The 24,433-nt window shown below is 41.7% G+C and overlaps 1 protein-coding gene and 1 long non-coding RNA gene across 3 annotated transcripts in view; one reads left to right on the forward strand and one right to left on the reverse strand.

Annotated features, from left to right (window-relative positions):
* The window catches only part of NCKAP5 (NCK associated protein 5), a 617,165-nt gene extending 615,108 nt beyond the window's left edge, over window positions 1-2,057 (reverse strand). For both annotated transcript variants that reach the window (XM_081921458.1, XM_081921453.1), the window contains exon 1: window positions 1,954-2,057. The gene's annotated coding sequence lies outside the window, so the exon portion shown is untranslated. The remainder of the gene's footprint in view (window positions 1-1,953) is intronic.
* A 151-nt stretch (window positions 2,058-2,208) lies between these two features.
* LOC309376060 lies at window positions 2,209-19,215 on the forward strand. Its single transcript, XR_014171054.1, has 4 exons — window positions 2,209-2,744; window positions 3,239-3,679; window positions 10,708-10,799; window positions 18,890-19,215. It is a non-coding gene; the product is annotated as an uncharacterized lncRNA (long non-coding RNA).
* The last annotated feature ends 5,218 nt before the right edge of the window (window positions 19,216-24,433 follow it).

Consider the following 24,433-nt stretch of genomic DNA (forward strand, 5'->3'; position numbering starts at 1 on the left):
AGATGGGGGCACACACATGAGCCACACACCTCAATGTCTGACAACATCAGGAATACTCACTCTACCCCAGCCTTATCATGTTTAGCGCTACCAGTGTTCCCACTTAAAAAGCAACTTGTAAACACATTCAGGCAAACACACTTGCAACCCCCCCCCCTTTCAGACTTTTTGCACTAAATACATGTAGGTAAAAAGTGGAGGTGTCACATCTGGCAACACTGGAGCCAACTCCCAACCCTCATGTACCCAGGCAGGCTAAATGCATGAAGTGGGCTCCTGCTATCCATTCACTGGATATTAAGAACCCAGCCAGGGGCTGTGTGCAACATTTCAACTGGCCTTTCATTGGGTACTACACATGTAAAAAGGTAAAGGGACCCCTGACCATTAGGTCCAGTCAGGTTGTGGAGCTCATCGCGCTTTATTGGCCGAGGGAGCTGGCCTACAGCTTCCGGGTCATGTGGCCAGAATCAGAGCAGAGCACAGAAATGCCGTTTCCCTTCCCGCCGGAGCGGTACCTATTTATCTACTTGCACTTTTATGTGCTTTTGAACTGCTAGGTTGGCAGGAGCAGGGATCGAGCAATGGGAGCTCACCCCGTTGCGGGGATTCGAATCGCCGACCTTCTGATCGGCAAGTCCTAGGCTCTGTGGTTTAACCTACAATGCCACCTGTGTCCCTACTATGCATGTAAGTAAAGCATTTCCCTCTGACTAGAACAGGAGTAGGAAAACCTCAGGTTGAGATGGCCCTCCAGAGCCTTGGGAGTCTCTTCAGGCCATACCACCTGCCCAGGTCCCGTCCCTCAATCACACTATCCATTTTTTAAAAAATACTGCTTTTATCTATTTTCATGCTACAGAAGATAAATTTTGAGAAAACAATTGGCACAACAGTAAACAACAAATAGCTTGTCATGATAAAACCACATGCTTTTATCATGCCACGTGTTAAAGTTTCATTTGATTAATTTTAACAAATTGTGTCACATTTTCCCATGAGTGCTGGGATCCTTGAGTGTTTCTGCCTCGCTGGAATATGTCTCTGAACTCTGATAATGCCTTCTGAACCTAACATGGGGGAGATGAGTGCGCAGAGAATCTTGCCAGGTGCACAAAGGTAAAATCTACTGTATTTATTCAAGTCTAATGCGCCATCGAATCTAACGTGCACCTCAATTTTCAGAACCTTGAAACTCCCCCAAAAAATATTTGCTGGCAAATGTAAATGTGCCATTGAACCTAATGTGCGCCTTAAATTTCGCAACACAATTTGGCCTCAAAAAGGTGAGCATTAGATTTGAGTAAATACAGTGCATTTGCTGTTTCACTCACTTTTTTTTTTTTTTTTGTCTCTGGTCCTACTCACCCCTAGCAGGTAGACCCCAGAATGTTGCACAGAAGCAAATGCAGCCCTGAAAAAAGGTTCTCCGCTCCAGGTCTAGAAGGATAGACCTACCTCATCTTCTCCTTTTGTACACCTGTCAGCCTTCAAGTACAGTGGTATCTCAGGTTACATACGCTTCAGGTTACAGACTCCTCTGACCCAGAAATAGTGCTTCAGTTTAAGAACTTTGCTTCAGGATGAGAACAGAAATTGTGCTCCAGCGGCGCAGCGGCAGCAGGAGGTCCCATTAGCTAAAGTGGTGCTTCAGGTTAAGAACAGTTTCAGGTTAAGTACAGACCTCCGGAACAATTAAGTACTTAACCTGAGGAACCACTGTACTAGCCTGGGTTTCCTCAGACAATAACTGCTCTGAGAGAGCAGGCCCATGCAGAGGCCCAGGACAGGAGTCTTGTTAGAACAAAGTTATTAACTCAAATAAAAAAGCAGCGAGTCCAGTTAACATAAGATGGCAGGGCCCCCCAGACAGCTTCGATCTCTGAGACCCGGTGCTGCACCCACCCCTTCTTGCACAGGCCTGTGAGAAATAGTAGGTATAGTTTTACTTACTGTGTTTACTCTTTCAATAACACACCTTCCCTGGATAAGCCTCATCTCTGTTGCTTTCTCCCATAGGGCTGAGGTGTTTTCACGCACCCAGCCCAAAGAAAGTCTTTTGGGACAGAGCTGAGCCCTCCCAGGGCTAAGCCTCACTGGGCCTCACAGGCCTCATGGCGGCAGGCTTCACAGGTAGTGGTGGGCCTCGCCAGGCCTCGCAGTGGTGGTGGTGGCGGGCCTGACTGGGCCTGGTGGCATGTGCTGCAATGAGTGTGATGCCACACATGAACAATACGCCCTCCAATGTTGGGTGGAACTTGGCGCCTCTGCTCTCTCCCAAGTAGTTTATGAAGGCACTTCATTATCTATCATAAAGTTTATTAAGTATGTTGTGCCTTGCTCCTGTGCTCCTGACAGGAAGAATAGAGTCAGGGCCATAGAAGGGGGAACTCCCTCCAAGAGCTCAGTTTAAATTCTTCTCAGTTATTTGAACTTAAGCATTTGTGTTCCCTGGACATAGAAGAGTAGATTTTGAGGCTAGAAAAGAGACATGTGGCCCAAGCAAGTGTGGTAGAGCAACAAGCTCGCTGTGTAATAAATTTGGGTGTGTTCCTCACAGATTTATGCCCCCTATACAAAGGGAGGCAGTGCTATCCAGAGATGTTCTGCTTCCTAAAATGGAGGCCAATTTCATGCTACCACTACTGCTCCCCTTCCTTACTAAGGCCAAACTTGCAAAAGTCTTCCAGCATCCTTAGAACACCACCGATTTCTAACTTCTTCTATCCATCCTCATGGATGAGGTAGGTTGCTTCACTCTGCTGCCTTTCGCTCTGAAGGCAGTTCATCTTGTGCCACACAGCCCTCAGAAACAGTTTGGTATGGTGTGAGCTAGAGTGTTGTCACTATTCCCATAGAAAAATGAGTTCTGATCTGTGACACTTAGCAGACTCCAAGTGAAAAATGCATATTAATACTGTAAAGCAATTCACAGGGTATGCTATCATGAATATAGGTAGGTTTGAAAACTTAGCAGTGTGATTGCATCTCCACACAATGTCAGTAACATTTACAATTTCCACATCATTTTTAAAAGAGGAACATCATATGCTCCAGTAAGCACCACTGTGTTCAGGTTAATAATACCCCTTTGTATATCTGATTTGTTTTCCCATTAAAATGCTATTAGTATTTTTTCTTCAGTGTTTGAAAAAATTCTAAATAGGAGTTATGTCCATCAGACAACAAAATAGCCTATAAAAGTAGCTCCAACTTATCTTTTCTTTTTCTTTTTTAGGAAAACAATATACATCAATCACACACTGGGGAGCGGATGGTCCTGTTTGATAGGCTTGCCTACTTATTTCTTTACCTAAGATAATATCTACAGCATCCATGTGTCTGACAGAAATGGCTTGAAGCTATGATGCAGTTGATCAAAAAGAAAATAAAAGTGAAATGCATGTCTCTACTTCCCCACAACCCAAACTTTTGCTGAGGTTAAGTGGAAACAGTGAGACGGGGTCATTCAATCAATCCACCAGTCAATCACACTGTGGGATATACTGCAGAGAGCAGCTTCCTCGGGACGTGATGGATGCAATATATACCTGACTCAGCGGTTACCAAGATTGCAGCAGATCACTGTAATTTGAAACTATGCGCACACAATTCATGCTTCGGTTTAAAGGAAAAGAACAACACATCTGCTGCTGAACCAGATCTTGGGATGGAAATGGTCAGTATCCTGAGTCTAGTAGTAGCGGTAGCGGTGGTAGTAGTAGTAGTAGTTGTTCTAACCAAATGAGAGCCACTGCCTTTATACCTATCACCTTGTCAATTACTGCTGGTTTCCATAAGATATATATCTGTGTCTTGTGCAGACTTATCTGATGTATCAAACCTGATTTGGATCATTCAGGATCAAATAGACAACTCCAAGTTTTCAATAGCTCTTATGGGATTAGCAAATATACCTACAGCTAGTTCCTCAGGGATGAGGAACCTGTGCACCTCCAGATGTTGGACTCCAACTCACATCAGCACCAGCCTGTATGGCCAAAGATCAGGAATGATGAGAGATGTAGTCCAGGAGCATATGAAGACCACAGGTTTATTATCCTTGTAGTATACCATACTATAGTCAGGATTTACTCCAGTTTAAAAGGGAGCTAAAAATGAAATCCTTGGTATTAATATCTGCCAGTGAAGCATGGGAAATGTTAATCATTTGGGAGGAGGGTTGATTGGGCATTGGCACTGATGTTACCCATTAAAGTTCATGGGCCTACATCAGTGTAAATTGCTTGTTAATTTTTTCCCCATCCCATCTAAAGAAAACGGGAGAAGGGTTCATTATTCACTTTATGCCTAATACTTTTCTGTTCTTTGGCTTTCTGCTTGCAAAGCACTCGGAGATCATGGGCCAAAAAGGGTGCCACAAGAAGCAAATTATTTTAAGTAAAATTTATTAATGTGAGTCGTTCCAATATATTAAACTGCAAAGCCAAGGCACTTCCTGAGTTATTAATGATCCTGAACCATAGATCTAGTACTTCCTCATTTTGGCTTTTATTAGCCAAGAATTCTACTGTGAGGCAACAGTAATAGAAAATTCACTCTTGGAGCCAAATTGAAGAGGAAAGAAGCAATCAATTTACATTGGGGGCTGCAGGGGCACAGTGGGTTTGGCCGCTTGAGAGCATAAGAAGAGCCCTGTAGGTCAGAGCAAAATGCCCCATCTAGTCCAGAATCCTGTTTTTACAGTGGCCAACCAGATGCTTTCCCTTTTGTGAGAATTCTGTTAGAAGACTATAGGATGGGCATTGCTATTCAAAGACTGTGTGCGCACCATGTCTTGTCATCGATTATGTGGGGCAGGGCTTATCTCCCCCCCCGCCCAATATTTTATTCAAGTTGGCACCCCTGACAGGGGGGGAGGACAGAATTCAGATTTTAAATGAGCGTCTGTTCTCTTCCAAACCACTGGAAGGCTGTGTCTACACTAACCTCTATCTTCCACAGACAAAGACCATCTGAGTTTCCCCCTCCTTTTGCCCCAATGCATTGTTTATTGTCTTTATTTTTATTACTTATTATTTCCCCCTTTTGTACAGTACAGTCCTCTGCAAGTCCTTTCTCTAAAGAAAGTGGGCATAAAACTGCAGTCTCCTTTGGTAGTATTGTTTATTAAGACTGAAGGTGGCACTGTCTCTCAGAAGTACCTTCGGCAGAAGCATGCTGATAATTGAATTATGTGGTGCTTCAACTATTCTAACTTCACAAGCATTACAGCATCATGTACTGTATACATTAACTGCAAACAAGCTCCTAGGAAAGCCCATGAGCTGTAAAGGTTGCCTGTGACTATTTCTACACTTCTGTGTTCAGAATCATGCTACAGACTCAGAAGTGACTTTTACTTAACCCTCTGCCTGTTATGCCTTGAGATAAGATATTCACTGGGGTACTTGGGTGAGGCCTGCAGGTAAAACTGTCTGGGTAAGGCTGTGGAAAGCAGAGCAGGTCTGGGTTGGAGCCAAGGGCAGTTTGGGGCAGCTCCAGCATCAAAGCCCATTGTTATTTTTAATAGGTCAAGGTGCTCATGACAAAATCTATTCATCTTGGTGTCAACACAATGCAACATGAAAGCTAGTTTAGTGGTAGATTTGGAGCAGAGCCATGACATTGGCGACAGGGGTGTAGCTCAATGCATATTCCCTGACTTAAGTCACATTGCTCACCTCCAAATCTACAGCGAGCCACAGAGATGGAAACTCACTGTTATAAGAGCTTTTGTCCATACATTAAAAAAAAAAATATGCAGATGTGTGTGCAATTTAAGACAGGGAACCAGACTGGAGCACAGCATGTAACCCGTGCTATAGCCCCAGACCCTAAATCAGGCTCTGCCCCACCAATGTTTTTCAGAAAGACAGCCACTGGAAACTGTAAACACAGAGCATTTGCATCACATATAGTTTGACTTTAAAATGTGCTTTTTAGTTAAATGGCCTGTTAAAACAAACAATCCCTTATCAACCTCTGGCTAGGTCCATTTCTTTTGCTAGTTTGTTTGACAACCCTTTCTGTCCTGTATCAGAAAGACATGGCGTAAATTTAGGTAATTATGTTCTTTTGGTTAATTTCCATTGATCTTATGTATTGTATGCTTTTTGCAATCTTTATGTGCACTACTTAGAAACAGTTGAAATAAATAATAAATAAATATATTAGGCGAAGGAAGGAAGGTATACATCAGGGGGGTGGAGAAACTGTGGTCCTTCCTATGTTTGTTGGACTCAAACTCCCATCAGCCCCAGGCAGCATTGCCAGTAGTCAGGGATTATGGGAGTTGCAGTCCCAAAGGTCCCCATGTAACTGGTATAAACATAAGCCTACCAGGAGAAAAGCCTCTGAATTTCACCTAACATAAAATTCAGTTTGTGGATTTGAAGGGTACTGCTCAGATGAAACACCTGCAGGAATTTTTGAGGAACTTTAAAATAAGTATAGCAAGGGTATTTTTTAAAATTCACAAGGGAGATGGTTAATTGGCACATCTCTGCCCACAGATTGTATTTCTCTGCTTTTGCTATCCATGTCTGGTGATTCTACACTGCTGTTTACTATCTTGTTACTTCAGTTCTCTCAGTTTCTAAAAGGTGTGACACTGTAGTGAATAATGTATGCTCCTCCAACGATAGATTTCTTCACTAATCATGTTTCTCAGTCTCTAGTTACAATTCCACCTACCCATTTGCTTCAAAATCAGCAGTGGGATTTAGGTGGCATTCAGAAAACTCTCGAAATAAGAACTGAACTCATTGCTCCTCAGCCTTTTCAGGGTTTATGGTCACTGGCTTGTGTTAAGTGTAACAGTGAAACTCGGTTTGGTTTTTTAAGGAACTTGGTATCAGTTGTTCCTGGAGGATGAAAGGTCCATGGTGCTATATTCCTGCTTAAGCAATAGTCACTGCTTGCTCATGGTCATTCCACCATTATATAGAGAGGTGCCTAGGTGGTTGTATTTTATAGCCAAAACTCAGCTTACATTACTAGAAGAGTGGGTTTGTTGGGAATGATAGCTTGACTGTCGCTTCCTAGCTAAACAAAAACAATTTGCCATAGTCGGAATTCATCTATGACGTGAGTTGCTGTTTTCTATGTAGGGTCATAACAATGAATGATTTAGTCAGAGAGAAAGGACATGAAAGTATTGTTCCTTATGGCTACAGAAGGCTACAGAAGGAAACAAGAATGCTGCTGGATCAGAGCAAAGGTTCCTGTACTAGGGTATCCAGTTACCCCACTGTTGGGCAACCATGGGCAGGGGCACATAAAAAGGACCTGCTTCCATTCCTATTCCCCTCCTTTCCCTTCATACCTAGAGACACAGTCTCACCATCTTGGTCACTCTCTTCTGGACACTCTCCATTCGGTTATTTTATTTTATCCATCTTGTCTATTATCTGTTCCAGTTGATTTCATTGAGGGCTCAGGCGCAGTGAGGCTGCAAGCAGTTGGGGGCTAACATGGAAAGATGAAATAATCACAGGGCAATCGCTTTGGGATAAAATAGGCTACAACTTTATTGATTACAAATGTAAGAAACTCTTGGCGTAGGCAATGGTTGTATATCCAGAATCACCCAATCAACCAGGATTACTGAGCAGGATTAATCCTAGGTTGTCTCACACAAAAGGGGGCAGACCCTTCCAGCTCTCAACTTGGAAACTTCCATTTGTACTCCCAGCCTGGGAGTTCTTCCATTCCCTGCCTGTCATGCAGGGTTCTTCATCAGTCATCCATTATCTTCCTTACATATACCATACAGTGGTACCTCAGGTTACATACACTTCAGGTTACATACGCTTCAGGTTACAGACTCTGCTACCCCAGAAATAGTACCTCGGCTTAAGAACTTTGCTTCAGGATGAGAACAGAAATTGTGCTCCGGCGGCGCAGCAGCAGTGGGAGGCCCCATTAGCTAAAGTGGTGCTTCAGGTTAAGAACAGTTTCAGGTTAAGTACGGACCTCCGGAACGAATTAAGTACTTAACCCGAGGTACCACTGTATTAAGGTGATCTCCCCCTGGCCCGCCTGTGATTAGTCAGAACCATGGATGAGTCAATGGAAGCCCCTGTGACCACTGGAGGAGGAAATAACATCCTTCCTGGTCTCACGGAAAACCAGCACCCCCACCCCAGAGTCACTGCGACCAGCATCAGGCCGCAATCGCTGCACATCAGGGGAAGAGGCAAGCAGTCCTCGTGTAACCCTGAATTCTACCATTACAAGAGTGCAGAGAAAATATTGTATCTCTCCACATTCTCCAAATCACGCATCACAACACACTGGTTTCAAGGGCAGATTTGCTACCTGAAGTAATTACATGTCTGTTAGCTCCTGAAGCAAAATTTTGTTTACCCCACTGCCAACGACACTTTTACAGTTGTGATCCCACTCAAATCAAATTCAAGGAGAGCAACAAAGAACAGCCTGCCATTCCGCTATGAAAATAGGAGATCTTGCCACTGACTGAACTCTTTAACAATAACACTGTCTTTCCAGAATATTAATGTATCTCACAAGCTCTTAACCGTTTTTCTCGGTGATGTTGATTGAAGGGCCTGAAGGAGATCAATAAAAAGTGCTGCATAAGGCTTATTTGTTTTAATCACCTTCAGATAAACCATAAGATATTGATCTTAAGCTTTTCAGCAGCTTGAAAAGGAGCCAAATCTTTATCAGTTTCTAATGGCATGCAGACATTCTGAGGACTAATACCACACTGTTAGGGAAAGTTCCACGTGCTGTACTAGAAGCCTTGAAAGCTAGTCTTCCAGTTTATGGCTGCTTGCAAGTTTTGGCTTCCTCCCTTACTGGTTGTGATGGAGAGTTGGAGCTGTCGATAGATTCTGATTAATGAACAAAGCAGCTAAGTTATGTTACAGAACTTAATGGCTGCAAAACATATTTTTAATTTATTTCATAAAATTCACACACTGCTTGATTGTAAAAAACAAACAAACAAACAAACAAACTCAAAGTGGTTTACAAAAATTGTAACTTTTATCCCCGCTCCCCTTTTTTGGTTTCTGATGTTCTTTAGAACTCTGGTTTCTCCTCTTCATGATGATCGTGTTCTGCAGTTTGATAATATCTTTCAACTCTGCTTCAAATTTTGTAACCTACACTGTTCCTGTTGTCTTCACTGTTCCTTATTTAGTATGTCCCATCAACCCGTGCCTTTGAACAGCCAAAGTAAATGGCTGTATTCCATTAAGACCTTAAATGAAAAGTAAACTACTTATAGAAAACTATTTTTAAAAAAGCTGCTCCTTACAACCTGGCTTTGTACTCATTTCATCAATAAACTGAGCACTCTGGAATAAATTTTTCATAAGTTAGTCTTCATTAAATAGTAGCCGATCAACACTGAAGTGAGCAGTGCACCCATCCATTAGTAGTGATGTAGCTTGAGCAGTTCATTTGATACATAGAAAGATGTAACAGCAAGCAATATACAGTATTCTAATTTCAATACATGCCAAAGAATACTGCAGAGTAACTGGAGATTTTACCCTATCCCTATCCCCTATCTACATTTTAACTTCATGCAACTAACCCGTGAAGCTGGTTAGGTCAGGATAAAAGGGAATGATTTGCTCAAAGCCACCCAGTGAGCTTCTTGGCTGACCTTGAATCTAACACATTCCAACACTCTCCAGTCCGAGTCTATCCACTACAACACAATGGTTCTGTTGATGTTTGGACAAAGTATAATAACTCCAAAGCCAAATCTGGTGGTCTCTGAAGCAATAACATCTAACCATTCTAGGAAGCATATAGATCCCTACTCAAGGGGCTGTGGTTTGGGGCAGCAGTTGTGTTGAAAACAAAACATTTGAATTTGATCATAGATTATTTAAGTCTATGGAAGCCTGTCAGTGCAGAGAGTTGACTATACCCAATGACCTTTGTAGAGTTCTGTGGATTCCATTACACTGAATTTATCATGATGAACCTTGCCTTCTACAAAATGTCATGCAACATTTAATTGTTTTATGACACAAATGGCATTTTCTTTTGCTGCCATTTAAACTGTGTTGAAAAGATATGTTCTACTTTTACTTCCTCTTCATACATCTCAACACTGTTGCCACCTGCAAAGAAGTTTTCCTCTACCTTTTTCTCAATAAACTCTTTACCATTTGTTTTGCAAGGACTGCAAGATCCAGGGCCCCAGGTTAACCACCTAATGTATATCATAGTTTGTGAAATGAATTTATGGTGCAATATAAATGCCTATGGTAAACCTAGCTTTTGACCTTTATTTAATGTGTGCACTGATTGCTTCGGTATTTAGAGGCAAAACCTTTGAAGTTTAAGGTAGGTATTTTGACAAATAAAACACCCTGTCTTGATTACTGTGCAGATTAACATTTAAAATGTCAAACATTTGGGGGCATAGTCAAAATATAATTCTAACGTGTATGTCATACTGTTGGAACAGCAAGAAAAAGCTAAAGTGCAAGAAGGAAAACGGGAACTAAAGCACAGGAAGAAATTCTAACTAAGCTCCTGTTTTTCTACCTCCATTATAGCTTTCTCTTGCAAACACTTATGGCATTGTCCTTTGAAATACTTCTTTGAAGCATCACTGTGGTAGCTACTGTGGTAGAAAGTCAGGAGCTTCCAGGCTTCCAGGAAGAACATATACTGCTACTTTCTAACAGGACTTAACCATTTATTTTAATGTAGAACACAATCAAGGTCAGAACCTCTAACAGCAGTCAGCCATCTTGACACAAACAACAACCAGCGGTTCTTCTGTCCCATGCAGCCTCAGGAAGGTAGGTGGCATCTCCTACAATTATTAATCATTCAGTCTCCCAGTATTGAAAAACCTATTCGTTTATCCACTGAGCCCTGCAGTCTGGCAGTGCTGTCACATAACATCAGGCCAGTCCAAAATAAGACCATGGTGATCCACAATTTGATCATGAATGAAGAAAGAACTGAGCTGGTGAAACCTCAGTGGGTAAACTAAGTGCATCTAACTTAACTCAGATGTGCCCACCCAGATAGCACCAGTCCAGACTTCATCTTGGGATGGGCTTAGAGGGTATGCACTTGGTGCTTTGCCTGTGAGTCCCCACCCCTTTTATTGAAGTTGGTGGAGAGGGTCAAGGTGGGACAACTGCAGACTTCTGTAGATGATATGGATTATCTAGACTCATTCCAGTTTTGTTTCAGGCTTGCTCAGGGAACTGAATCTGGCTTGCTTGTCCTTATGGATTCCATTTTGTTGAGAGTGGGATCAGCAGCATGCAACCTTATTCCATCTTCTCGTTCCCTACACCTTTTGTTACCACTGACTATGAGATACTCCTGAACCAGCTGTGTGGGGACACTTTGTTAGAGTGGCTATGGTCCTACCTATAGAGCTGAGACCAGAAAATGGTATTAATAGAGTGCCTTTCAGCTCCCTGGCAGCGGGCACACTTGGAATTTTGAGATAGTGCTATTGGCACCTGGCACAAAATGGCTGCTGTGTTGTGTGTGACTGCCACATTGAAAACAGCATAAAAAGAGACTAAAATGGTGCAGATAATAATAATAATAATAATAATAATAATAATAATAATAATAATAATAATAATAATAATAATTTATTATTTATACCCCGCCCATCTGGCTGAGTTTCCCCAGCCACTCTGGGCGGCTCCCAATCCGTGTTAAAAACAGTACAGCATTACATATTAAAAACTTCCCTGAACAGGGCTGCCTTAAGATGTCTTCTGAATGTCAGGTAATTCTTTATCTCTTTGACATCTGATGGGAGGGCGTTCCACAGGGCGGGCGCCACTACCGAGAAGGCCCTCTGTCTGGTTCCCTGTAGCCTCACTTCTCGCAATGAGGGAACCGCCAGAAGGCCCTCGGCGCTGGATCTCAGTGTCCGGGCTGAACGATGGGGGTGGAGATGCTCCTTCAGGTATACAGGACCGAGGCCGTTTAGGGCTTTAAAGGTCAGCACCAACACTTTGAATCGTGCTCGGAAACGTACTGGGAGCCAGTGCAGATGGTCTCCCACATATCATATATGGTGGATTTCTGAGTGGATATTTGCTGAAACTTTCCATGGATGTCAGAGGGAGTACTGGTGACTATGGGCAGCAGGTTGACAACCCCTGTTCTAGGCAGATGCTCCATATCACAGTTCATTGGCTTCCCACAAGGCTACACACAAGGTTACCTGCCACGGCAAACTTTGGTAATACAGCTCCCTGAGTGAGGACAAAATTGCCCCCCCCCATCTTATTTTCACAATACAGTGGTACCTCGGGTTAAGAACTTAATTCGTTCCGGAGGTGCGTTCTTAACCTGAAACTGTTCTTAACTTGAGGCACCTCTTTAGCTAATGGGGCCTCCCGCTGCTGCTGCCACCGCCACCCAATTTCTGTTCTCATCCTGAAGCAAAGTTCTTAACCCGAGGTACTATTTCTGGGTTAGCGGAGTCTGTAACCTGAAGCATCTGTAACCTGAAGCGTCTGTGACCCGAGGTACCACTGTAATTCCTTTTTAATTCATTGTTCCTTTTTAATTCATCATTATCTTGTGCCTCCTTGGCTCAGCGCCCGGGGCAGGGGGAGGGGACTGCCCACACCTTTATAAATCCACCACTGGGTATATTTGTCCAAAAAGGTTGGCAATGCCCTTGCTGAAGTTTATATAGTATTTTATGATTGTAAATCGTGATTTGATGCTGCTTCCCAATCTCAGAATATTAGATAAAATTCAAGTGTTCTAATCACTAGGTGTATTCTACCACTGCCTAAAACAGAGTAGGAAGGAAATCTGATAAAATTATTCATAGTAATATACCAAGGGAGCCATGAAAAGACTCTGCAGCAAAGCTTTCCCCCCATTTGCTTCTGTTGTTACTCGTATTTCATCTGGATGTTCATTCACCATTGACCTCTTTGTAGCATGTTGTTAAATCAAATTTACTTGAGGTTAAATTGGTATGCTGCTTGGCTAGAGAGTTTACTTTAAAGTCAAAGCTGACATGATGTCCCATCTCAAGAATAAACACTGAGACATAAAATATTATCACTTCTGTTAACTTCTAGAAAGGGGGTTTCAGGCTTCAGGATATAACTGGACGAAGCTCAGGAAGACGTTATTACTCCAGTGAAGTGGTGTAGTGATTGTTAGGTCATTCAGGTGTTTTTAGTTCCTTAAAACTGAGCACCAAGTGTTCTCAATGACACATTATGAATTCACATAAACCATTTTCTCATTGGACCTCATTCCAATGCAGCCCTGAAAAAGAGGATGGCACAATCTCTGATAATGTAATCAGGGTTTCCAAAGCATGTTTTTACATGTCTTGTTTACTCTTATTCATGTGTGTACATTTCCCGTAACTTCTGAGATAGTAAAATTTTGTCTAATTTTTAAAAAATAATGATTATTTAATGCGTAATTACTTGTTACTGCTCATGAACCAAGACACATTGCCTTATCTCACTTCCTTCTTGTTGCTGTCCCTTAATTTACAAAATACAGTAGAACCACCAACAATAATAAATTAATCCCCTGGTGAGGATTTCCTTTTATGCCTGCATTTCCAGGCCTACACTAAATGGTGTTTGTTTGTTTTATTATTTTAGTCAAATAGGTGCCCAAACAGAATATTAAGTGCAGTTTATAAGAGAATGTTGATTTCCTCTACAACAAAATCTGTGCTTTCTCTGATGGGAGCACTAATTGTCATAGTATACTCAGCATTTTTTTTTTTTTTTTGTTTCTTTGTTTCATGAAAGAAAGATATGCAGTTTTGTAGTTTAGCAGCTATCCAATGCATACTTGCTGGGGAGTAAGCTCCTCTGAACTCAGTGGTACTTATTTCCAAGTAGACAAGTTTAGCATTGTGTTTTTAACCCCATTATCTATTCATATAGATCTTATTTATCTAGGATTACAGTAACCTTCATCCTGTTCTTCTCTCCTAAACCACCACTATCTGTTTGGGTGCTGTAACTATTACAGTATATATAAAATTTCAAACCAAACCACAAAGCAGCAGGGTATCAATGGTTTTGTTTCTTTTAACTGTAAAGTATGAAAAATACATTAGACAGAGGCAGGGGTAGGTTGCCAAGTGGGGCAAATCTGCAATAGTAGCTTCCCTACCACTTATAGGCAGGCAGAGGAACAAGACAACCTCCTGTTCAGCCCTTACCTCTGGCTGGTCAAAGTCCTCCCACCTCCTTGATGTGGATCTCAGTCCACAGGAAGGGCAGAGGAGAGAGCATCTCTTCTTCCCACTGCCGGACATCTAGCGTCACTTCACTCCTTTACCTTTGGGTGCCAGTCTTACAGCCCCTATCCCCACCTGCTCCTTTTCTTCCTTCCTTGGTAGCTCAGCTGGTAGAGCATGAGACTCTTAATCTCAGGATTGTGGGTTCAAGCCCCACCCATATTGGGCCAAATATTGCTGTATTGCATGAGGTTGGACTAGATGACCTTTGTGATACCTTACAACTTTACAATTCTATGATTCCTCTTCTTCTGTCTGAGGCTACCAAGACATGCAATTTCAATCTTGCTCTTTCAATCTCTGCCCCACAAAATGTAAAATACTAGAAATGATTGGACACTTTCCCCACCTCTTCTATTTTCTCAAGCATGTCCTTCTCTGTGTTCTGAAAAGGAAATATTTAAATTCCAAACCGCCCATGGGAGGTTAAACCATAACCACCAACACATCTTAACTGCTACAATGCCTACAAATTTCACCCACTTCTATCAAAGGATTGGAGTGGAGTTATGGTCATTTGAAAATTTCCTAATAGTTAAGGGGGTGGGGAAATGAAGAAATGGCTGCCCTTGTGGGAAAACCACTAGGGGACCTTCTGAAATTTGGTAGGATATACGCCCTCAGAAGTGGAAACTTGTTGCAAATTTCAGATTATTCTGTCTTTTTTACAACACACACACACTACAAATATCCCTGGACCTATCTGCCTTTAATTTATCTATTTGGGTGGGGATAACATGCCTGCAAATTTCATCCACTTCTATAAAAGGGAGGAAGTTAAACAAAAATAACTTCCTCCCTTTTGATAGAATAACTTCCCCGCAAACAAAAATAAAGATTTGGAAGAGAAATGAAGCAAATTGAAGTTGACCTTTAAACAAATCAAGCAGACTACAAAGCACTTCAGATCAAGACAGGCTGTTTTCCAAAGCACCAAATTGGGGTCCAAATTAAATACGCAGCTTAGCACACATCCCCAATCATTAGTTTTTATGATTTATAGCAGGAGTGAGAAACTTGTGATCATCTGGGTGTTGCCAGACTGCAATGCCTATCATCCGTGATTTTTGCCAAGCTTGCTGAAGCTGATGGGAGTTGGAGTCCAACAACCTCTGGTTGTCCATCCTTGTTTTATGTTTTCCATCCTTGTTTTATAGAGAACTTAGACTCAGGTGTGACATGTGATCCAGGTACCATGAAATTCCCATGGGAGTCTCCAGGATTATTCCAGAGGTGTTAGTTGTGGATTACATTCACAGGACACTATTCAGTCAAATGTAAGCACATGCTTAGCTCTATCACATTAACAGTGATACTTAGAAGTGCTTTATTTTGGTTGAATCACACTCTTAGTGATTTTCTCAAGTCTGCTCAGCTGCTGAGCTGGATTACAGCTCAAGTCTCTCAGGTACAAATATAATAATAGCCACTGAACCAGAGGAGCTCAGCTGTAAATATATGTTCCAGTTGCCACACTGGTGTCTCTGGAGTTGCTGCCTTGAATGCCATGTGTTATTAACTATTGAGAAATTTGGATGGGAGAATAGCACTATTGATGTTTTATATATGAGACTACCTCCCTCCTTGTGTCCTTCAATCCAGTATAATTAAATTGAGGGTTGGATTCTTCAAAGAACTGTGTTATGCAGTAAGGAATGAAATAATGAATGAATGTATAAAATGAGATTAATTTCTTATATTGCAATTGTGATGATAATGCCTGTTCACATAGAGCCAGTTCATGTACTTCTTACTTAAAACTTACAGATGAGCGGGGTGGTATGGATGGTGTGGTTCTTGTTTTTAACAGCAGCTTCATGTGCAGAATATGAAAGTTTTAATGGGAGAAGAATAAATATTATAACTTACCATTGTCCGCACATCAAACTGGAAACCCTATTCTCTCTCAGTTGTCAGAGCATAAAAGGTGGCCCAAGGTCAATAGCACTGATTTCACACACACAGAAAAGGTTTCCACCTGCATGCAACTTTACACGTTTTCTTTCTATGCCACTTTTCTTAATTTTACAAATTTATGTTTGATCTCTGGTTTGAAGGGTTGCCGAGCAGAGTGTTAACTGATCTAACAGCGGCAAATCCTTCTTGCAGGGAAGGTAAATCAACTCTCTGTGTTGAGTTCTGCATCACTAAAACAGAATCCTCCCTCTTGGCTTAATTATAACAAAGCTTTTCTGTTGGAGAAGAAAAAAAGAAGTTACGCTGCCACCAAAATAAACAAACCTCATAATTCTTCTCCCAAACTGCAATCACTCAGCTCTCAATAGAATGAAACTTCACTTTATTGGGTTCATTTTCAATGCTGTCATCTTTGCCCGCAACCCTGGGATGAACTCAGTCCTATTGTGTTCACAATGCCATCATGGCTATAGAAAGAGCAGAGCTGATCTGAAACACAGGTAAAGTTGTCCCCTCAGCCTGCAATCCTTCCAGGTTCCTCAGTGGTGTTGCCAATTTAAAGATGACAACTGTTCCTCTGAGATTCACTTTCCATCTGCCTCTGCTTTCAAAACACTCAACAACACTTCTACTCCTTAACTTCTAAATATATTTACTGACAGATTTTATGCACGCACAAAAACCATTAAAAATTGTCATACCTGAACAGATCATGGGTTCATCTGTTCTTATATTCTGCCTTGGCAGTATCTCAAAGGAAACTTAAAGCTCCCATTCTGCACCTGGCCAATTAAAAAGTGCTATATGTAAAGAATGTCATTAACTTCCTGGTTACTTTGGCCACCTAAAAAAGAAAAAGAAACCTTCTATTGCCTAGTTGCAAAGGGGGGTATTTCTACAATTATAGAGTTGTGCAATGTGTTATATATTCTCCCAGGACACAAGCCAAGAGGAGCATAGCCAAGAACAACAACTTTAATGATAAACGAAACTTCAGTGGAACTAGGGGTGGGGAATCTCCAGCCCTGGGAGCCTGAATACAGCTCTTCAGGCTTTCTCCATGCCCCTCAAGTGTTTTTGCCTGGCCACACGTGTCTTTGAACTGTGGTAATGCCTCTTGTTTGCCTGAATGGAGAGACATCTTTCTGGGTGTAGACAACTCTGAGCATTTGAAACTGGGACAAAAGTGCTAGCATAATAATCAGGAAAACTATCATGGCTATAACCTTCTGAATTCACCCCTATTGTTGATGTCCCTGCTTTCCACTCTACTGTCCCAATGGGCACCAGCCACCACCACTGCACATTTTATTCAACACAACCTAGTCTGTATAAAATTACCCTAATATGCCATCACTGTTTCTCTTATTCCATATGCCTGTTATTTGTCTGTGGGAAATGCTGTTTCAATTTAGTATGCTATATAAATCAGCTAATATTAACCTGCTTCTCCAGTGCACAGGGCATTATATTTTCTTAAGTGTATTGTCTCCAAATGTAATCAGTTTACTGGATATTTATATGCAGGTCTGTAGAGCAAATCCAGGTGTGTTTCTGAACTCATTTTGGGTTCAGTCTGTTCTATAGGAAGCTACGTCTAAAAATAAAAAGTCATCATGCCAAGTGGAATAAACATGTGCATAATGCAAAAACACACACAAAGAAATGTAATTCCTGCTTGGCTTAAAAGTTATATTGATAGAGATAGTGAGAAAGAACCCCCTTAGGCCTCAGAATTCCCCCTTAAGAACACCAGGAACTGTGTCTCCTTTTGGGACAAGGAGGCACAACAGAGGCGGTGGTGTCTTTATGATATATGCTTGCTTTATACATATATACAACCTGAACCTAGATGGAGGGATTGTGGGGCATTCACATCCTAAGAGGGGTTTGTGCTTTCCAGCAGCGCAGCACTGGATTCAGGGGCATCCTAAGCACCATCCCCCTGTATCTCTTTAACAGCCTGCTCAAGCCAGCCAGTATGGCTGCTGTCCCTCAGTCCCCACATGGAGTTCCTCCTTTCCAGCAACATTTGCAGAAAAACAACTACTCCCCTTCTACTTCCAGCAAACACACATCCCGGTCACCCTGGCATCTTCTGTAAAAGATTGCAAAAGGCAAAGATAATCCTACCCCAAAACTACTGGGGTCTTATATTTTGTCAATGGCTTATCATTATTAAACAAACTAGGCTATTGTCAGCTTTTTGTTTCTTCAATGACCCACCCTCAGCGAGCCTTGCCAGGCTGGCCTCATGAGGAAGCTAGCCTGTATTATTTCCAGCCCTTGCTAAATTCATGAGTTTATGAGGTTGTTCAAATTCTAACCCTTCACTGAATGTAGAGGTTGGAGGGGGTAGTGGTCTGCCACCCACAACTCATAACAATTTTCAGCACTTCTCTTAAGGTTTCAAAACATATCACATACACCATCCCAGTGTCCCCAGCCGGCAAACCCATATTATCATCCATATATTCCAGATGAGAGGCTGATAAATAGTGTCCCTTGTTTAAGAGCATAGCCAAGATAAGATTTGAAACAAAGACTTCACAACTTATGCACTACACATCTAATTGTGTAATGTAGAAGTTAACGGGTAAGCTACACGTGGCCTGTAGATTTCTACATGTATGGACATTTAAGCACATGGCTGTCCAATCAAAGAGATCATAATTCCATCCATGTCTTTGCCCACCACAGGAGACCATGATGTGCATAATATTTCTGTCTTACGTTTGGGCAAAGGGTAATAAATTTTGATGTAGCTCAGCTTACAGGAAGTCTGTCATCAGAGTCAGGACGACACAGCAAAGATTTAACAGAGCACTAACCTTTATTCCAGTTATGAGGCAGCCTAGCTATGTTGACTAAGAGAATGAACCTGGCACACCCAGAGAGTCAGAGACATGCATCTTGGATGCAAGTTCTGGAAGACCTAATTCCTGCTTTGCAAGCCCTTTTTCACCTGGCCTGGAAGAGCAGGGCCCCAATTGCAGCTATAAAGCTGAGGGTATTGCGTTGGGGGAGTGTTTTGGCGGGGTTGAGATTGGGGTGGAATTGTTGTCATTATTATTATTTTGTATATTTATTTTAGATCTTATGTGGAAATTGTTCAGATTGGTTGTATATTTGCTATGTTTTGTTTATTGCTTATGACTACTTTTGTTGTAATTATGTATTTTTTCATGTTACGCTGCCTCAAGCATGGTTTGAACTATGGCAAGGCAGCATAAAAAAAAAATACATATTTATATATGCACACCCAGAGAAATTTAATATGAACAGAAAATGGGTATCTTAAAGATACATTTATTGGTTCAAGGGAAATAATAATAAAGAAGGAATAATTCCTAGATGCCAATATCCAAGTTTGGAGAAAGTACTTTTTGGTGAGAGAACCCCAGCAAAACATTGCAGAATATGTAGCAAAGTAAAGCATGGAAATATAAACTGTTAAATGTTTAAAATATGCCCTTTAAAGGGAGTTCCAAAGTTTCTCTCCTCTAGCATAGAAAAAGACAACATGTTTGGCATGTTAAAAAGGGGTTACTTTCAAACTCTTCAAAGATCAGGTACATGTGCTTCAGAAAGTTGCACAGGCAGTAAAACTTGGCTTAGTTAAAAAGTGGTGAAAGTTCCTAAATTATTGGTATAAGAATTCAAGAGTGAGAGCCTTGCAGTTTGAGCTGGAACAACCAGTTTAAACTTCTTTATATGCTGAGTAACTCAGGTAGACTGAGGAACAACAGGCTTGATTACCCATTTCCACCCATGGTAATGGACATAGCTATGCCTGGCAGGATAGTTTACTCTATGGTATCAACCCCTTCGTGCATTAATTAGTTTTAAGCATGTTGATTATATGAGGCTGGTTATCCCACAACATTCACATATATCACAATATGTGCCTTCAACATATGTATGCCTTTATTTGAGGGTTTATACCCCACTCTTCAACAAATTCCATGTGTGGTTTACAAAAACCCTACCAGGTGGATACAGATTAAATATTAGCAAAGGGGTTGCCTTATAATGTCCCAGTAATATTCCCAAATAACCATTTCCATGATGCTTGTCTGTTCAGCAGCTACCTGTGTGTCCTTAGTATTGCTTTGCTGATTCAGTGATATCAATGAATAAGTTTTCTAGTGAGAGCAGCATGGGCACTTCAGTTGGCAAAAAAGATACTCCCCTCATGGTAATTATTACAGTGTAATAGAAGAGGACACTCTTGTAGTGTGTGTTGCTTGTCTCTTTCAGAGACATGCCTGGTCTTGAGAAGAAGCCTCCCTCCCTGGGTGTGGTCCCCCCCCAAAAAGCTAAATGGGAACTGATTGGGTCATCTGTTTTATCTATGTAGCAATTGCTAGCCACTATGTTGCATTGTTGATCACAGATAAGTATAGTTACTGAGGTTTTCTCAACTCCTGGTCTTTGGACAGATGCATTGTAAGACTTCCTCACACAGCGAGTACTCTCCCCAAACACCCAGGCTATGACAATACTAGCCAATAAGCTTACACAAAACCTTGATTAACAAATGAACATTGATACTTAATTTTGCTTAAAGTGTGTGATTCTAGGAATATCAAACAAAAAAATAAGGAATGAACCCCTTCCAGGGGGAGCTGTTCCTTTTATTTGTACAGACATTGCAAATAATGTCTTTATCCAAGAGTTCAAGGCAGCACCCATCGTTCCTGATTTTATCCTCAAAACATCCTTGTTAGGGAGGGTATCCCAGTGAGCTTCATGGCCAAGTGGGAATCTAAACCTGGGTCTTTCCAATCCTAGTCTGATACTCAGTCTAACCACTACCATATACTGGCTATCCAGCACAGGGATAACTATGTCAAACAGGAGGTGTCTCTTCAAAATATACTTTTTGGTGATTTGATTTCATGATAGGAATGTCATATTTCCAAAGTTTATTTTAAGTGAAGTCTCAGTCTTGGCATCTCTTTTTATGAACAACATTTACCCTTAAGACATGCCAAATAATAATAGATAACTACTGAGTATAGAGAGATTGACATGGAATCACATGGAATCATAGAATCATAGAACTATAGAGCTGGAAGGGGCCTCCAGGGTCATCTAGACTAATAGGGGAATATTTTGTCCAACATGGGGCTTGAACCAATGCCTGAGATTAAGAGTCTCATGCTTTACCCACTGACCTATCCCAGAATGGAGAATACCATTCCTTCACTTGTGAATAGCTACAGTGAGTCTTCACATTGTAATTGGGACTTTGGGCCAGGTATTCCTGAGCCAGTGCTTCCTCTTTCAGACACTGACCACTCACTATTTGTGAAACATTCTTTTGATTATTTAAGACGCTGATTTTGTAAGACACGCTTGATGATACACTGATTTTCACAAGCTGCCTTATGGCTGGGATATATATTGTTCTAGCAAATACGCACAATGGATTATAGCTTATGTTCTTAACTCTAATGCTCTAGCAGTCTGAATATAAAAAGAATCCTCAATAAATGGTTTGCTGAAAACAAGGGCAGCTAGCAAGGGATGCTACTTTATTTCCAATATTATGAAGCCCTTAACTATTTCTAAAATCAAGTGAGGATTCATTTCTTTCATGAAATCAAAACGGGGTGGGGGGAGGCATGCTGTTTCTATGCTTGGTCTGTTTCTTCCAAGAAACAAGCAATATTAATCTCCCTTAATCATGCTGCTTCATGCTCTGTTATTCTTTGCCTGTCTACAGTTCACACACAGGAAATGCTCCTTGGTAAGTGTGGGGAGTGGCATGTTGCAGCACTTCCTTGCCAGAGAAACAGTGAAGGTGAATGACTGGGGTCTGCCTCTTGCCACAATAAATCTGTCTGCAGGGGAAAGGTGCAGCCTATGGTGTCAAGCTGCAGTCTGCAGCCCAGTTGTGTCAATGGACAAGAAAAGGTTTCTTTCTGACATGAGTCAGCAGGCTGCAGACTTCCTACCAGCAAACAGATACATTTGGAGTTAATGGGTTTCATTTAGGGTTATTGCTTTAAAAGTACTAATTTTCCCAGAGCAACAAACAAAAAATTTAAAAATTGAAATGACAGCAGGTTCAGCTTGCACTAGTGATTTACAAATTATATTGTTGTGTGTGGAGATATGTGGGGCAGATCCATCTTCAGGTGGCTCTCTCCCTAGGAAATTAAAAACCTTTCCTTCCTGGTGCCCTAGGCCATTTTTAGTAGACCTTAACAATTGTGGTATTGGGGTGTATGTGTTTTGCAATGCATGGAGTGTTCTGGGCAGCTCTGGTGTGTGAAGTAGGGAGCTGCTGCTTCCTGGATGCAGTGGTACTGCCACTCCAGGCTCCAGGTGGGCTGGGGCAGGGTAGCAGTGAGGGTTGAGGACACTAGGTTGGCAGCAGCAGGGGCAAGTAGCTGCACCCAGCACTGCCAACCCATTGCTCCCCAATCCTCAACACCACCCTCCTTCACCCTACCAGTCCTAAAGAGTGGCAGCACCCCTGCAGCTGGTAGAGTAGCACAGCTGCATCCCCCTACCACATACACTGTGACTTGTTTTGGAGAGTGTCCCTGTCATGGTGAGTTCATCAGCCCCTTCCCTATGCAGGCAGCATAAGGGAAGTAGTGAAACAGAAACAATACTTTATTGGTTGGCCCTAGTGGAGTTTCTGGGTATTTCTTCAGTTTTCCTGCAACATTTTGCATATTCTGGTTGTATATTTCCCCTCCCCTCACTGGCTGAGCATGCATTCAGTCCAATGGTTGTTCCATTGACATAGAGGCAGCCTGCCTCTGGTCTCAGCATTATATGAGTGTGGATTGTTCTGCTTGTCACCCATTCAGAAGTCTGCCATTGTCATCAATAAAATAAATCACTGCACTATTTCTGAAGAAAAACATAAGACATTTTATGAGAAGTTCTGAAGTCGGTACGGTTTAAACTTCAAATAATCTAACCCCAGAGCTGAATTTGTTTTAAATCACATTGATCCACTTTCAGAAATTGTGGCTTCCATTGGCTTTTAAAGACGGAAGCAAAACAGTTACTAAAACGCCCACCCTGCAAATGCCTGTGGGTTGAATCGCAAGCTGCACACATGGTGAAGCAATCAGAATGACCACCTTGCTGCCTGCCAGATGCTGCATTCTCAAGGAATTCAACAAGCATGGGCCAACAAGCCCAGCTTCTCAATGCATCCTCATAGCTTATGTAACTTGACCCCAGAATTTCTGGGAAGCCATCCTGAGACTTGGTGGGCAAATGTCCTAAGCGAGATTCTGCACTGGAATTGCATTTAAATAATTATTTTGTCATTTCCAACTTCCAACCAATGTCATCTGCTGTCATTTTTAGCTGTCATTTAAAGACGTTCTGAGGAAAATTCCTAGTTATTATTAAGCAAAGTAACTTGCCTACTTGTATAAACCTTTGAAATTGTCCTTCAATAATAATTATTTTTATTGTTTGGTGAAACTACAAAGCGGGCAACTGTTATCAGTATGCTAAATGTGCCCATTAGGGAGGACATTCTGAAGTCTGGATGCAACTGCAGGAAAAGCCCTTTCCTTTGTGGAAACAAAGTGTTTCTCTACTAAAGAGTATACTGGGATCAGGGCCTCTCCAGGAGATCTTAGGATTGGACAGGCTTGTATGGGAAGAGTCACTCTTTTAGGTATTTGGTTCCTAGTAATTTAGGGCTTTAAAGTTAAGCACCACTGCTTAAATTGGTCTCAGAAGTGAGAAGACAGCCAACATAGATTTTTCAAAGTGGGTTGAATAGGAATGACTCCAGCCATTCCCATCATTACTCTTGTCACCAAATCTTACACTAACTGAAGCTTCTTGGTGATATTTGAGGGCAATTCACATAACACACAGGACAGCAACATAGCTGGAAGGTTACTGAGGCATTGGTCACCATGGCTAAGCCATCCCTGTCCAGGAACAATCATAGCTGTCAAACCTGGTAAAACTGGTAAAAGGCACTCCAGGCCAGGAGGGCATGTGAGAGAGCATGAGTGTGAGATGGCAGGTCACTCCACATTATTGACCTACTCCCTCCTTTAGCTTTTTGTTATGAAGACAAACCTCCTAAAGTCTTTCTCTCTAAGCCATTCTGAAGTTTCTTTTAACTTCAGTTGACAATCCAATTATGGACAGTCCATCCCTTCACTACACGAGGGTAGAACTTTGATAACCACATCAAGGGGCTAATTGTGATTGGGTAAAATAGCAGGTATCTCTCTAGTGCCATCA

This window comes from Podarcis melisellensis (genome assembly GCF_964234715.1).
Source record: "Podarcis melisellensis genome assembly, chromosome: 1".
In the NCBI taxonomy this organism is placed as follows: Eukaryota; Metazoa; Chordata; class Lepidosauria; order Squamata; family Lacertidae; genus Podarcis; species Podarcis melisellensis.